Here is a 7652-nt window from a genome sequence, read left to right as displayed (position 1 = left end):
CTCTTTTGGTCATTAAATTCATTTCCTTCACTTGAAAATGCTGGTAGAACTGCTGGTAGAATCTTTTTATTGTAAGAAATAAACTGTCCTTCATGACAATCTTTGCTCATTAGGCCACACAATTATCATTATATCTGATTAAACTTTAACTTGTCTCTGATTATTCTATATCTCTGTCCATGAGATCTTGAGGTACTGAGTTGGCTGAGTATTCATAAATACATGCCTGAATGCTGAAAGCTTGGATGTTCTCAGAGGTCTGAGATCTCATCACTAGTAAGTAATTATATGGTATTATATATTTATTTCATTTTTATGCTCCCAATAGCCAAAAGGCTGACTTGATACTTGGTACGTGTTATCCAAGCTTATGTTCAGATTATCTAATCCTATTCTCCTTTCTTCAATAACTGCCATGGCTTTTGTTCCAAACTGCTAGAGTTGCATCTTGGTTGACAGATGTAGCCATACCAGTAGTGGTTGTGCTTTTCCCTTTGCAGTTATATGCCGTCCCTTTCCCTAGTTATATGATTTGTTGGGTTTCTATATAATTTGAGGAACAAAGGAGACATGCTGGCTATTAGTTTTTCTTCAAGGAAGCACCAGTGCACTGCTTTGCAATGTTTCAGGTCATCTTCCAATATATGATAGTATTTATATATATAGCAGCATGCTTTCTGTGATGCTGGGATTCATTGTTCCGACTGTTCGAATGCAGCTCCTCCGCAGAAACAGTAAAGCATCTCTGTGAGCTGCAAAATGTGGTAGCATGTAGCAAACATCTCTGATATGACATAGAGGTGTTAGTATTTACAGTCTCGGGTCCTTGCAGTTGTTTGTTGTCTCAGGTCCTTGCAGTTCTGCCATCAAGTCTGGGTCTGGATTAGACAAGATCCAAACTCTTTCAGGCTCAGCAGTTAATGTTTTATTGTAGTTAGACTGTAGTAACAGACTCTCCTTGTTGAACTAGGGTTTCACCAAATTCACATGAATAATGATTTTTTTTTTTTAGCTTAGATGACCTGATTGAATTAAAGCCTCATAAATGTACACACTATTCTCCAAACTCTTTGCAGGGTGGGTTGCCATGTCATGTGAACATGGAAACTAGTTGTTCCAGATGTAATGCTGAACCATTGCTTAGCATTGCACATGAACCAGGTAGTATCCAAGGTTTTCTTGAGTAGTCCTCCAAATAACTGCTCAATGGAGCAATTTTCTATTGCTTGCATGGTTTTGCCAATTTTAAATTGTGGGGAGGGGCATGAGCTAATAACCCAATTCAGGATTTTGAATTCTTACTAGTGAATGTGTAGTGTGTCTCTTTTAACTGTCTGTTAAATTATGCCAAATCTCTGAGATTCATTAGGGCCTGATTCCAAAACATTTCAAGATCACTTTGAACAGCTTTGACACAAAAATGAGAACGCCCTCGATGCTTTCTGGGGCAATTTCCCATTTTCCCTTCCCCCACTCCCAGGCAAGAAGTTTCAGTACCTCTCTGTAGTGTTAACTGTGAGGTTACATAGTGCTACAACCTGTAGGGAATATGTAGGCATAGTCCACCCACGAGGATACACGGGGGTCTTTTCATCCTCTTTCCCGTGCGTCTCATCATGTACAATTCTAGTGAACTGAGTTTTTTGTAATGGGTACAGGCACCAAAGGAATTTGCAGGAGCAATTTGGATTTGTACATTGACCATAATGAGCCAACCTGTGGGAAGCTCAGGCTAGAACAATTATAGGCAAATGCAATTCTTTGTTTTTTAACTTTCTGGCATTCTTGGAGCATTCCTCTGGTCTTATCTCCTTGTCTTATGCTAGTCTAAGCTACCATCTTGTTTCTAGAACTGGGGGAAGCAGCACCTCTGTCTCCCCTCCTCTACTATTTCTTCATCTACTCTGCCATGGTTTCTCTTACCAGGGGTTTGTTATCATCCTGCTCAGTAACTTAGTGAAACACAATTATATTGAAACCTGTTCTGGGACCAATTCATGCCACGCCAAGTGAAACTGGCTATCCTGAAGTGCTTACCATGCCAATCTGATCAGAGTGTCTCCAAGTGACCAGTAGAGCCACGTGTGGGCATCTCGATTATACAGCTCATTTTCCCAAGTGATTCACTCTTCATCTGCAGGGGAACCAACTCTTGTTCGACCAGTGAAAGGAAACTCTGTGAATCTAGGAGGGCACAGTATGCACAGTTACCAATTTGTGCTGAAACGGAGCATTCTGCAACGTTGCCTCAGCTAAGTCATCTCCCTTTACAAGGCTGGCTTCATGTGAAATGTGTTTTACAAGGTAGCCTTCCCTGCTGTGCTTTCCAGATTGCTTCCAAGCTTCTCCAGTAGCTGGGTTAGTCACATTTGGCGATTCTAGTCAGAACTGTGACTACTTTAAAGTAAGGCTTTTGTGACTGAACTTACTCTTTTTTCCTCCCTTAACTCAGTTATTGGGGAGGGTGGGCCTGCCATGTACTTTGGGCTATAACTGTATGTGTGGCCTGTAATTATCTGCTAACAGCAGCACTCCTACAATTGTTTTAGGCTCCTGATGCATTGCCTGCTCTCTGCTAAAAATGTGAGAACTTACTTTACCATAGTTATTTCTACAACCTTCAATTCATTCATGAATCAAGAACGCTGTGCTAATTGGCTCTCCAGTAGCTTCTTTGTGCCCAGTTTCTACAGCTCTAACAACTATTTGAAATTAATGCTCAAACTCCTTAGCTTATCAGGGAAAGCACATCGTGCACATTTATTTTATCTACCAGTTTGCAACATTGAGACTAGGGATGGGCAGCACTCAGGTCATTCAAGTTCTGTTCCGTATCAGTTTCATATGTATTCAATTGTAAATCTGGTCCATTTATTTAACAATGCAGTTAAACTCCACCCCCACCCCCACCCCCAAAAAAACCCTTGGATTTAATTCATCACATTTCCCCCTAAAGTTTGCATTTAACTGTCTGCATTTCCCCCCAGATTTGCATTTAACTTCCTACATTTTCCTCCAAATTGCTATTGAACTTTCTGTATTTCCTCCTAAAATTGGCACTGAACCCACATTTCCCCTTAAGATTTGCATTTCCTTTCTGCATTTCCATCTGAAATTTAATTTTTGGTACACATATTTGCACCAAGAACAAAATTTGGAGAAGTGTATAGTCCAAAGGATAACTTATTTATTAGTCTGGGAACTGTGATTTAGGTTGACTGGTTTAAAAATGTGGCCCAAACAAAATTTACTTGCCTATCTAGTGCCAAGATGCAAAGGTCCCTTTTAAATCTCTGTGTTAGCTTTTCCCAACTAGGAACCACTCAAGTTGTGTTGGATGGCACCCAATTTCCTTGGCCCACATAGCCATTGGATTTTTCCAGTATACAGAACAAGTGGCCATGCTGGCTGCAGACAATGGGAGTTGTAGTCAAATAAATTTCTAGAGCTTCTAGCTGCAGAAGACCACTCTAGTTACTACTTGGTTAGTACACATTCAAACTGGACCTCTTCTTGGTCAGGGAGTGCTTGTTACTTTAATGTAAGATTATTTGAACAGTGTAGTAGCAAATCTCTCACTAAGATAGAAATGGCAATTGCTGAGCAGTGTTGCCATATACCATAAAATCAAGCTGCAGAATTGCAACTGTAATACAAAGACAGGGACATCATCAGCAGGTGAAGTTACAGAGAAAAGGCACTGGGTGAAATCCAGTTTAGGTTTTCCATCAATGGAATCCCTTCTGTCAGTGGAAAGAGGAGAGGGGCAATTCCCCCTTCCCCATGAGCACCATCAAAATCTGCTACAAAAGGCAGGGGAATTCTCTGGATCTAATTTTCAGGGGGTTTAGGGGCTGTTGGGGGCAGGAGAAAGTCCCATCATGCACTTCTTATAATTATGCTTTAGCAGAGGCCCCCATGTGCTCCCAGATTCAGTGGTGTAGTGGCAAGTTTAGAAATTGGGAGGGGGGTCACTTCATGATAGGCAGAGCCACACCTTAAAGCCATGTCCACATCAAAGTAAAGCCATGTCCACATCAAAGTTAGACCCCCAGTCCTATTTCCATGATTATGCAAACTATGATTATACAAGAAAAATGAGCTTTATCACTTCATTTGAATTTCTGTTGAGTAATGAATGCAAGATGAGGATTTCTCTTTTTGCAGTGAAACTCTGGTCTCCAGCCAAAACGCTCCTAGAGTGGCTTATGTGGAATTAATAAGGCAGTCCCTGCCCAAAGGTTTATGATCTAAACATGACGTACAAGTGGAATGGGGCAGGGAAGGAAAAGGGCAAAAGAAAACTCAGGCACTAATTACCATACTTACAGAAACATATATAGTTATATTCAGGGCTTTTTTTTGGTCATAGAACGCACCGGAATGGTGTTCCGGCACCTTTTTTTGACGGATTTTTCCAAGTGATTGTGAATTGCCCTGTTGGGCATAGCAGATCTGCCGCAGAAATCATTAACATAGTGCCTGTGGGCTGCTTGTGTGTCGGCGCTGATAGTCAGCGCTGTTTGTGAGGGCGCTGCTCGGCTTGGCACGCTGCTCAGCTTGGGATCGGTTGTGTGGTCGCGCACTGAGTGCTTACTGCCGGCGGTGACCATTGTGTGAAAGTGTGACCCCAAGACGTGAGTTCTGGCACTTTTTTTTTTTTTTTTTTTTACAAAAAAAGCACTGGTTATATTCTCCCAGGAGCAGCGGTCTGGATTGACAATCACTGTTTGCTGGCCTCTGCAACCACTGACTTTGTTGTGTGCGCATGGGTGTGGGAGATCCTCCATGAGTCCAGAGTCCAGGAGCCCAACACAGTGGCAGCTGCCAGCCACAGACCAGCAAAATTCAGTCTCTCAAGAGGGGGTCAGGGAGCTGCAGGGAGCCTGGCCTCAGGGATCTAGTGACCCTCGCCCCAGGTCCTCCTCCACTACACCCTTGCCCATATTTCCTTGCTTTACAACAAGATGTCTCAACTTGTTTGGGCAGATGTTTATTTGGGAGTTGTCTTTGTGGTTAATTATGTAGATTGTCCATAATGAACTAGGTTCAGCAGGTTCTCAGTTTCCAAATATTAGAACATGACTTTTTGTCCTCATCTAAATAATATTCAAGAGATTTGTCTTCTCTTCTTGTCGGTCCAGTATGGCATGTACCTAAAATGTGTCTCTTTGGTATGTTGCTTATGTGTGGTATATATATTTGATACCTCTTGACAAATAAATATGATGCAATGATGGCATTAATGGAAATTGATATTTCTTAGGTGTCTGTATCATGATAATCTAGCTTGCCAGTACCCACCTACCTGCAGGACTTTGTGGCTTGTTTAGTTTTCCTAGCTAGATCTGTAGCCCCTTATCACATTCCTTTGCTTTTTCAACCCTAGAACAAGGCATGGGTTTCAGGAGTGCTTGTAAGCCACCCACCCTTTCTGTGTTTGGACATCACAACAACCTATGCCTTGGCAAGGGGAATTTTGCTAATTTGGCAGTTTGCAAGCAGCACACCTGGGGAGGGAAAATAACCCATTGTGCCTTAATCATTTTCCGTGATTGTGTGAATGCAGCCTCAAGCATTCTTGCTCCTTCCTCAAGGACCTGGCCAGAGCAGAATAATTTATTCAATATTGTTATCTTCCTGTTTTATTCCTCTCCAAGTCTATGGGTGGACATCCCTGTGTCCTTGTCATACTGTTTAGAGGTACCTTTCAAAGGCAAGCTCTAGTACTTATAGCAGCAGTACGGGTTGTAAGGGATATAAAATTATCCTTGTGGGCTAATAAAACTGGGAAGGCTGGAACCATTATATTCATCTATGTCTAGAGGAGTCAGAGAATACCCAGACTGAAGCTGCTTGGTTTTCAGAAGCTGCCCTGCAGGTGGAACTGATTGAAGCTGTTCAGAAGCCCTAAAATGCCCTACAAACTTCTAAGCACACCAAATTGTTCTAAATGCTTATATCTTTCCTAATGGCCATCGTCTGGAGTGCAAAACCCTTTTTGGCCTGAGGTCCATATCCACTCATGCAAAAACCTCTGGGGCTGCATGCTGATGGCAGAGCAAAAACTGGAGCTGTAACAAAAGCTGGGCTGGGCCAGGACCAAAAGTGAGTAGAGCTCAATTTCCAATCGAATTCTGATAAGGATGTACCCACCTCGCACCTTCCAGACCAAACACTGACTCAGAAAATTTCTGAGTAAATGCAAATCCCTGCCTTTGGAACAAGGCATTCTAGAACCTAATCTACTTGTGTGCTGAAGTGCATCTTACTCATTGTTCATGACTTTCTTTACCTCCTCTCATTTCTTTTTTGCCATCGTTCAAAGCAGAAGACTGGTGTGGAAAAAGAAGGATTTTTAATCTCTTACTTCTTGGTGCAGATTCACTGAAAAGAAACCAGGTCCTCATGTTTTACCCTCACATAGGAAAATGCAAAGCACCACTAGCTTTCTCAGCAATATGGGTGAAGGCAATGGGGAAGGAGGGATTTTTAATGGAAGATTTGAGAGCAGTTAGCTGTCTTAGACAGTCCCATATTCAAGAGTCCCTTATTCATATATTCTATATATCCAGGACACAGAAAGCAAAAGGTTTTACTAAATAGGACACAGCCTAAGTTCCCTGGGTACAACAGGCAGATAACAAACTGGCAATCAAATGATTAGGTACACTGCGGTGCTGTGCAAAGCAGTTTCTAAAATTCCTAAATGACCCTACTGCAAAACATTTGGAGCACAGCAGATTGGGGAAGGCAGATTTGGCACGGTGTGCAGAGACATTTTGTTGCCATTTCAATGCAGCAAGGATGGTTACCACTCAAGTTAGTAACTGACAGCTATTAAACTTGGAACACCAGACATTTATTTATTACCATGCTTTTATAGACAAAGTTCTCTGGATGATGTGCAGTACATTACGAGCATAAATGCAAATATTAAAACAAGGAATAAAAGCAGCTCCCTAAATAAACAGATTAAACCCAGCAGTAGAGTAAAGCACTGCAGTGCCTGGGAGAATAAACCCAACTTTACCTGGCACCATGACTTAGGCTCCAGGAAAGCCTCTGTGGGGCAACTTTCCACAAATGGTGCCACCAAAATGCCCCCTCTCTGGTTGCCACCTCATTTGGTGGGGCATCTGGAGGAGAGCCTCAGGTAGTGGCCTCAACACCTGCGTAGGCAAGGTGTTTCTAAACACCTGAGTAGGCTTCTCAGTTAAGCACTTTTGAGTCACTGACCCACCAGGGTTCGGGAGGGGATTTACTCAGTGAAGTACAAACAGAAATCAAACAATCTTTTTTTCTGGATTTGCATCATTGATAGTAAAGTTGTCAAAGTCAAATTTACATTATGAAATGCTATATTCACCTAATTTCCTCCACTCCCTACATTATGAATAAAGGGTGTTGTTTGAGTTACATAAACTAGAAGTAGAGGGAGTGATTTGTACCACGTAAGTATTCACAAGGTTAATAAAAGGAGGTAATGAAATTAAAATACAAGTTCACCATCCCAACAAAGCAAAATTATACCCTGGGTATAGTAGTAGAGACAGGATTCAGCTACGCCTGCAGGTCTTTGGAGTTTCCTTCCCCTTTCTCACAGTAAGCAATCACATTTTTCCTTCAATTTTCACTATCACTGAAAATAG

Source organism: Varanus komodoensis, unplaced genomic scaffold (assembly GCF_004798865.1).
Source record: "Varanus komodoensis strain SLA01 unplaced genomic scaffold, ASM479886v1 scaffold8, whole genome shotgun sequence".
In the NCBI taxonomy this organism is placed as follows: Eukaryota; Metazoa; Chordata; class Lepidosauria; order Squamata; family Varanidae; genus Varanus; species Varanus komodoensis.
Note: the sequence above shows the minus strand (reverse complement) of the source record.